Source organism: Hipposideros armiger, unplaced genomic scaffold, assembly GCF_001890085.2.
Source record: "Hipposideros armiger isolate ML-2016 unplaced genomic scaffold, ASM189008v1 scaffold_3506, whole genome shotgun sequence".
Classification (NCBI taxonomy): Eukaryota; Metazoa; Chordata; class Mammalia; order Chiroptera; family Hipposideridae; genus Hipposideros; species Hipposideros armiger.
In genome coordinates this window covers 1-7,560 of record NW_017734756.1, presented here as the reverse complement: position 1 = coordinate 7,560, position 7,560 = coordinate 1, and the positions used below count along the sequence as shown (strand labels likewise).

General features: G+C 46.0%; 1 protein-coding gene across 2 annotated transcripts in view; it reads right to left on the bottom strand.

Moving 5' to 3' along the window:
* CRX (cone-rod homeobox) overlaps window positions 1–1,976 on the bottom strand; it is a 19,259-nt gene extending 17,283 nt beyond the window's left edge. For both annotated transcript variants that reach the window (XM_019635058.1, XM_019635057.1), the window contains exon 1: window positions 1,193–1,976. The gene's annotated coding sequence lies outside the window, so the exon portion shown is untranslated. The remainder of the gene's footprint in view (window positions 1–1,192) is intronic.
* Window positions 1,977–7,560: the final 5,584 nt, after the last annotated feature.

The window sequence follows — 7,560 nt, the reverse complement described above, 5'->3', positions numbered from 1 at the left end:
GGCTTTTTAGGATGCTCACCACAGCCCCACGGAACTCAGATGTCCATTTCTCAGATGAGGAAACTGAGGCTGAGTGAGGTTCTGTCAATTCTCGAGGTGACATTAGGGGGTGTGTGTGGCACAGCCGGGAATAGAAACCAGATAGGTCAGGCTCCAGAGCCCTGCTCTTGACCCCCAAATCTACCCGTGAGGCCCCAAAGCAGAATGAGGCCAACCCCCTCCCATGCCTGTGACAGGGGCTTTGCCTGGCTTGTCTCACCGGATCATCATGGCTTCTTATCATTGTCCCCACTTTGCAGCTGAGGAAACTGAGGCCCAGAGAGGTCACATGAAGGCCCCCACCCTACACAGTCTGAAAGGGCAGGCTTTAAACCCAGACTCATGTGACTCCACACCAGGACTTGACAAGACACCCCCAGCTCAGCCTTCAAGGTCGGATGTTTACGGTCCCCATGGACTTCACCATCAGTGAGACAAGGAACTGAGATGCACATGTCACTACCCAAGATGGGACATGGGGAAAGCTGGAGCCTCTGGGAGCAGTGAGGTCCCCAAGCAATCAATTTGCCAGCATTGTGATCCCCCAATCAGCACATTCCTTGTCCCCTTGGGCAGTCTCACAGTCAGTCTACCCTTCCTCTCTCCTGCTGTGCCGCTCCAATTCTTTCTGTGTCATCCATCCATCTATTCAACAAATAATTAGGCATCCCAATCACAGGCCAGGCATGGGAGGAAATCAAGTGGGAAGATGGGCAATTAGTGGATAAATACACAAATAAAGAGAAAGTTTCGGGCAGTGATAAGTTTTATTGACAATGCCACAGGGAGGTGTACTACGCGCCTTCAACGGTTCAAAAGGGTGAGGAGCCCCTGGCCCTGGAAACTGGCAGAGCTTGGTCCTGTCACCGCACCAACAAGCCATCCCTGAATCCTCCAGTGTCCTCATGCCATGAGCCAACTCCCCCTGTGTCCCCTCACTCTCTCCTGCTGTAGTCACAAGCCATCCCTAAACATCACGAAGGAACCTCTTTTCCATGTGGCATTGTTCTGGAAACATCATACACTCCTCATCAGCCCCTGTGCCGGACACTGAGAATAATCGTGACTAAAACGAATGCAACTTCTGCCTACTCCTGTCCCCTCTCTTGCTCCCTCTCCTTCCATCCCCTCTGGTGCTCCTGCAGACACTCACCTTCAGGAAGGAGGGACAGTGCCGCGTCCAGGACAGAGTCGTCAGATGGCAGAGGCTGAAGGAAACGGGTCCTCTCACATGGGGAGATTTTAAGCCCCGGCTGGCAGTGATGTCATTTGCGGTGGCCTGGATCTCAGAGGGTAATCCTGGCCTGTGTGGGGGGACTCGACTGGGCGCCAGGAGGTGACATTGGCTGGGAGGGGGAGGGGCACCCGTCTGCCTAATCCCCTGCTCTCCACCACGACATCTTGGCAATTAGGCTGATGGGGAAGGGAGGTCTCAGATTCTGCCTGTGAGCAGGAGACCCTACTCCTCAGGGAAGTTCTTCCTTAGGTCTAACTGGTGTCCCTCCAGCTTTGCCTACTGTCCCATCAAAGAGGAAAGAGAGAAATGCTGGGTGTTCCTGAGAAATCATTTGAAAAATAAGGGCACAGGGCTCTCTGGATTCCTCTATTAAGTCACCCTTTCTCTCCCCAATAGTCTACCGATTAATTCATCTCCGTTCTGCCCCATTGTTCTCTTGCTCTGCCTCAGTTTCCCTCCTCTCTCTCTCTCTCTCTCTCTCTCTCTCTCTCTCTCTTTCTCTCTCTCTCTCTCTCTCCATGTCATTGGTCTTTGTTTGGGGTCTCTGTGCCTCAGTTTCTTTTTTCTTTGGTCCTCAGGCTATGCCACCTCTGCCAGTTTGCCTGTGTGTCCCTTCCTCATTCTCCATCTCTGTTTCTCTCTGTCCCCGTCTTTATTGATTTATTTGTATTTCTGTCTTGGTCTCTCTTATTCTCTGTCTCTCATTCTCTTTCTCTTTGTGACTCTGTCTGTCTGTTTTGGTTTTGGCATCCGTGTCTTTCTCTGTTTCTCTCAGCCTCTGTGTCTCTCTGTCCTGTCTCCCTGTCTGTCCATCTCTCTCTGTAACTCCAGCCTACCCTTAGTACCTCTGTCCTTCTTTATCCAACCTCTTAAGCTCCAATCTGTTCCCGTTTCGTTCTCTTTTTCCCTGCTTCTTCCTCTGATTCTTTCTTTCTGACTTTTCCTTCATTTCTTTCTCCTTATCTTGGTACTTCTCTTGTTCTGTCCTTCTAATTGTTCTTGTTTCTATTGCCTTTTGTGTTTTCTTCTCTCTGTCCCCCTCTCTGTGTGTCTCTCTCTGGATATTAATATGTTGCTGAGCTCCTGATCCCCATATACCCAAACATGCACGCATCCACAGGCATACACACACATACGTGCATGAGATCATGGTAATCCCACCTTGTGGCTGGGTCCTTGTGTTTCACCATAAGGGACCCTTTTCTTTCTTGGCCTTCCCCCAAACCTCCTGCTAGGAAAGATTAAGGCCAGCAGCCTGGCTGGGGAATCAGGGCAGGTCTTATTAGCTTGAAGAGCCAGGAGTGACAGGGAGAGAGGGAGGGGCCGTCTGACCCTGAGTGACCAGTCAGGAGGCGACTTGATGGGAGAATCCAGTCCTATCTATAACAGACCCTCCTGGCCCACTGGAGCAGGGAAGGACAGCTGGCCATGCAGGAAGAGGGAAGAGTGAAGAGGTCTTTGCAGGTTCATTAGAGACAGTATCACCTCCTCCTGGAATTTTGGCACTAATTGGTCCTGGGGCTCAGAGTCTTACCAGGGTGGGAGGGTGTGGAGAGGTGGGTTTCAGAAGGTCATGCACATGGCCCTGGGGTCAATTAAACTGAGTCTAAATCCATGTCGGATCCCCTGGGGCAAGTTGCTTTCTTTTTCATCTACACCCAGTGACTCAAGAGGAAATCATGCATTTTGCCTTACCCTCCCCATTTTTTCCTCACCTCCCACGTCCNCAAATGGGCATAGAGTGTTCTTTGTGTGAAGAATTTCAATTATGGATTACTCTTCTTTAATAGGACTATTCAGATTTTCTAGTGTGTGTGTGTGTGTGTGTGTGTGTGTGTGCTTGCTTTGGTAAGTTACATTTTGCTAGGAATTTATCATTTAAATTTTCAAATTTCTTAGCATAAAATTGCTCATAATATCCTGTTAGGATCATAAATGTCTTTAATGTAGAATCTTAAGTAATGCCCTCTTTATCATTCTTGACATTGGTAATATCTGTTTTTCTCTGTTACTGTTTTTGAGAGCTATCGATTTTATTAGTTTTTTAACAAAATATGTCTTTTTTTTATTGTACATTTTTTATTTTATTTATTTTTGCTTTCATCTTTATTGTTTCTTCCCTCTGTCCTATTTCTTCCCTCTGTCCTAACTTCTTGAGGTAATGGTTAAATGGTTGATTTTAGTCTTTCTTCTTATCCGATCACTTAATGCTATAGCTAAATGAAATGAAAATTGGAATATTCTGAACAAATGTATGCCAATAAATTTGGCAACTTGGAGGAGATGGACAAATTCCTTAAGAAATACAACTTTGTTAAGAAAGTTTGAAAGATGAACAGTTATATATCTGGTAAATAAATTAAATACATAGTGAACTTCCTTACAAACAACTCCAGGATCATGTGCTTCACTGGTGAATTCTATCACATACTTAGGGAAGAAATAATACCTTGCACAATGCCTGGCCTTTTCTTTCCCTACCTAATCTCTTCCTTGGCCCTGCTTTCTGTTCCTCCTAGGAATGGGTTTTCCCCTCCGTTTCCCTTCCGTCTTGGTTTCCCTCTCTGTCTGTCATCTTTTCCATATTTTGAGGGCGTTGAAAGTATCCTCTTTGAAGTCACCAAACAGGAGTTACACTGGAAGGCTGTGTGGCCCCAGGGCTATTTCATTCTCACCTCCCTGCCTCTGTCTCGTCTTCTTTAACCTGAGACTCATCAGAAGACAGCTGGATCCTGTTTGTATTGGGAAACTTATTCGACCCCTTCGGATCCATAAAATAAGGGAGCAGGATGGCTCCTACCTCATGATGGTGTAATGAATTTTCAGTGAGGGAGAAACACAATGACAGTGCCTAACAGTGCACATGGTAAGCGCTTGATAGAGGGTTTAGCCATGATTTTATTATTATTGTGTGTCCCAGGCATGATTTCATATGGAGGGGATAGGAGTGGGAGGGCATCACTTAGTTAAAACTCTTTGGTCTCCACGGAGTTCCCGCCCGGTGGGTCAAGCGTCTGAACCTAATCCTCCCTAATTCCCCTGCCTTTCTGCTGAGGCTGGACCATGGATAAGAGGATTGGGGCATTTGCTAAATTAGTCTTGGAAACAGCTAGGGAGGGGCTCAGAGATCAGGAACAACAGGATGGAAGATGGAGACAAGGGGGTGAGGGGAGAGATGGAGAGAGGAAAAGAGAGCAGAGAAATACTCAGGCCTGAGTGTGAGAGGAGAAGGAAGAATCAGGGAGGAGAGAAGCAGGAATGAAAGGCGGGACCACAAATGGGGGGGAGGGAGAAATGCCAGGAGGGTCCTGGGGGGCTGCTTCCCAACAAAATAGATAGAAATCCCAGTTCTACCTCTTCCTAGCTGTGAGACTTTGGGCAGGTCACCTGACCTCCCTCTGCCTCAGTTTCCCCAGCTGTGCAATGGGGATAGTAATAACATCTATCTGATAATAATAACATCTATCTGGTAGGTTGTTCTGAGAATTAAAAACATTAGAATTGGCTTTCACCAGTGTCTGGCAAAAAGTACCTTCTCAGTACATTTTTCTTTCTTTTTTCCATCTGATTTATTGAGGAATATATATATATTCTCTATATACAATATATAGTATATATAACATATTTATATATAACATATATATAACATATATATTATATATTTTATATATATATATATCATATATATATATACTATAAAATTCACCCATTTTAAGTGTACAGTTTGGTGAGTTTGGGCAATTGTAGATGGTCATGGAACCACTACCCTAATCAAGATATAGAACATTTCTAGCACCCCTAAAGATATCCTTGTGTTCCTTTATAGTGAATTCTGTCTGCTGATCCCCAGCTCCTGGCAACCACCATTTGCTTCATGCCACTATAATATTAACTTTTCTAGGATTTCATAGAAGTAGAATCATATAGTGTGTACTGCTTTGAGCTTGATTCCTTTCTCAGATTATTATGCTATTCACCCATGTTATTATGTATGCCCAGCGTTTACTGCTTTTTATTGCTGAGGAATAGATGCACCCCAGTTTGTTTATCCTTTCATCTGTTGACAGACATTTGGATAGTTNGGGAAGAGCGCAATGATGGTGCCAACTTGGGCCAGTGAAGCAACGTCCTCCATAACTAGACTGAATAACAAAAGGACAGCAACTTGTCTGTTCCCCTTCCCCCAATTCCCCAGCACTGTTCCCATCCCCCCAATTCCCCAATAAAAATTAAAAAAAATAATAATAAAATAAAAATAAAAAAGAGAAGAAAAGAAAAAGACATGAGAACCTTTCCATGGCCCCCTGCTGCCCTCTTTAAGATGTCTCAGAAAAGCTTGCAGCCTCTCTGGACACTCACATAAGCTGTTCCCTGGGCCAGGAATGCCTCTCCCCAGTTCAAAGCCCCCTCTAACAAGCTAACCCCTTTCCTCCTCCATGGTTTCAGCTCAAACATCACTTCCCAGGGAAGCTGTTGCACACCCTCAGCTGGCTCTCTCTCTCTCTTTCTCTCTCATCTGGGAGAGACTTCTTCTATTTATTATAAATTAAGGACCTACTGTTCATTCGCAAATAGTTTTTGAGAGTCTACCATGCACTAGAAACTAGAGATGTGGCAAGAAATAAGACATGCAGCTTCTCTGCCTTCACGAGAGAGCACTTCCAGATTCGAGTCAGAGAAACAGGCGGTGAACAAAGAAGTAGATTTTTTTAGAAAATCAAAATGCTTTCAGAGAATCTCAAGAACTCTGAAGAAACTTAAGTGGAATAATATAATGATGAGGTTCGGAGTGAGTGTGATGCATCTAATTCAGATAAACGATCAAGGAAGAGCTCTCAGGAAGGAGGTGACCTTGGAGCTGCCAAGTTTCCTAGCCATGGGAAGATCTCAAGGTTGAGGCTTTTCCAGGCAAAGGGAACAGCAGGTGCAAAGGCCTGGAGGCTGGAATAGGTTTTTCTTGTTGGAGGAAAAACAAGGCATCCAGGGTGACTGGAGTGGAATGATCAAGGGGGAAAGTGGACTAAGATTATGCAGGACCTGATGGAAAGGTCGTGGGGAGGCTCAGTGCTGATAATAACAATAAAAGCAAAAACAACATCAAATCCTAAGAATCTATGGGTGTCTTAGGCAGCACTCAATCATTTTCACCCTGGTCTCCACGCCCTTGACTTGTCCTTCCCACTGAGCAGGGCTGATGTGTGCAACCAATAGGATATCGCAGAAATGACCATATGACTTCCGATGCTGGCTCTTCTTCTGGAGGACGCTCAAGCAGTCCAATGGAGAAGTCTATGTGGTGAGGAACTGAGGCCTCCTGCCAACAGCCATGGAGATGAGCCCCCTAGTCAAGCCTTCAAATGACTGCAGCCCTGGCCGACATGTGAATACAGCAGCAGACTCTGAGCCAGAACCATGCAGCGAGGTGACTCCTGGATTCCTGCCCCTCAGAACTTGTATGACATCATACATGTTTACTATTTCACATTTACTGTGAGGTTTGGGAGTAACTTGTTACACCGCCATAGATAACTCCTACACAAGCCTTTTCTATGCAGGATATCACTGAGTCCTCGGCACAACCTAGGGAGGTAGAGGCTTACTATGATGTTCCCATTTTACAGATGGGAAGATCTTCAGGCTCAGATGCCATGACTTGCCCAGGGTCACACACAGGCTGTGAGTGGGGACCCAGGATTCCTACCCTGGAGAATTCCTGAAGGCCCTGTCCTCCCAGCCCCCATCCTAGGTTCCCTCTGTCCTCTTCCTCTTCTCCAATGTTCAGTCAGAACCTCCAAGCAGAGAGGAAACAGGCAGAATTGTGAACCTTTCTGCTACGGACAATTTGCAGGGCCTGGAACAAAAGCATTGACTTCTGGTGTTCTTCACCATGGTATCCATGCCAGGTTATCTCACTAAGCAGCTGGCCTTCCGGAAAGCCTAGATTTCTCTCACTGATGATCCCGTCCTACAGGTAGGGAATCTGAGCTCCTGCGGGGAGGAAGGTGTTCGTTCAAGATCAGGCAGCTGATAATGACCTCCAGGACAGAGGGTGTACCTGCTTCTCAGACATCTGATAAGAGCTTTGTGGACAAGATGTCAGCAAAGAATAATAATAACAAAAAAGATATCGGACCCCCCAGTGGAAACCTTTCTCTGGGTTTGGCAACAAGATGAGGACCTCAGGACTTCTTCCCTCGACAGACACTCAGCCAAAGGCTTTGCGTGTCTGATCTCAAGGAGCACAGATAACACCTATTGTTGTTGACCTACAATATTGACCTTAT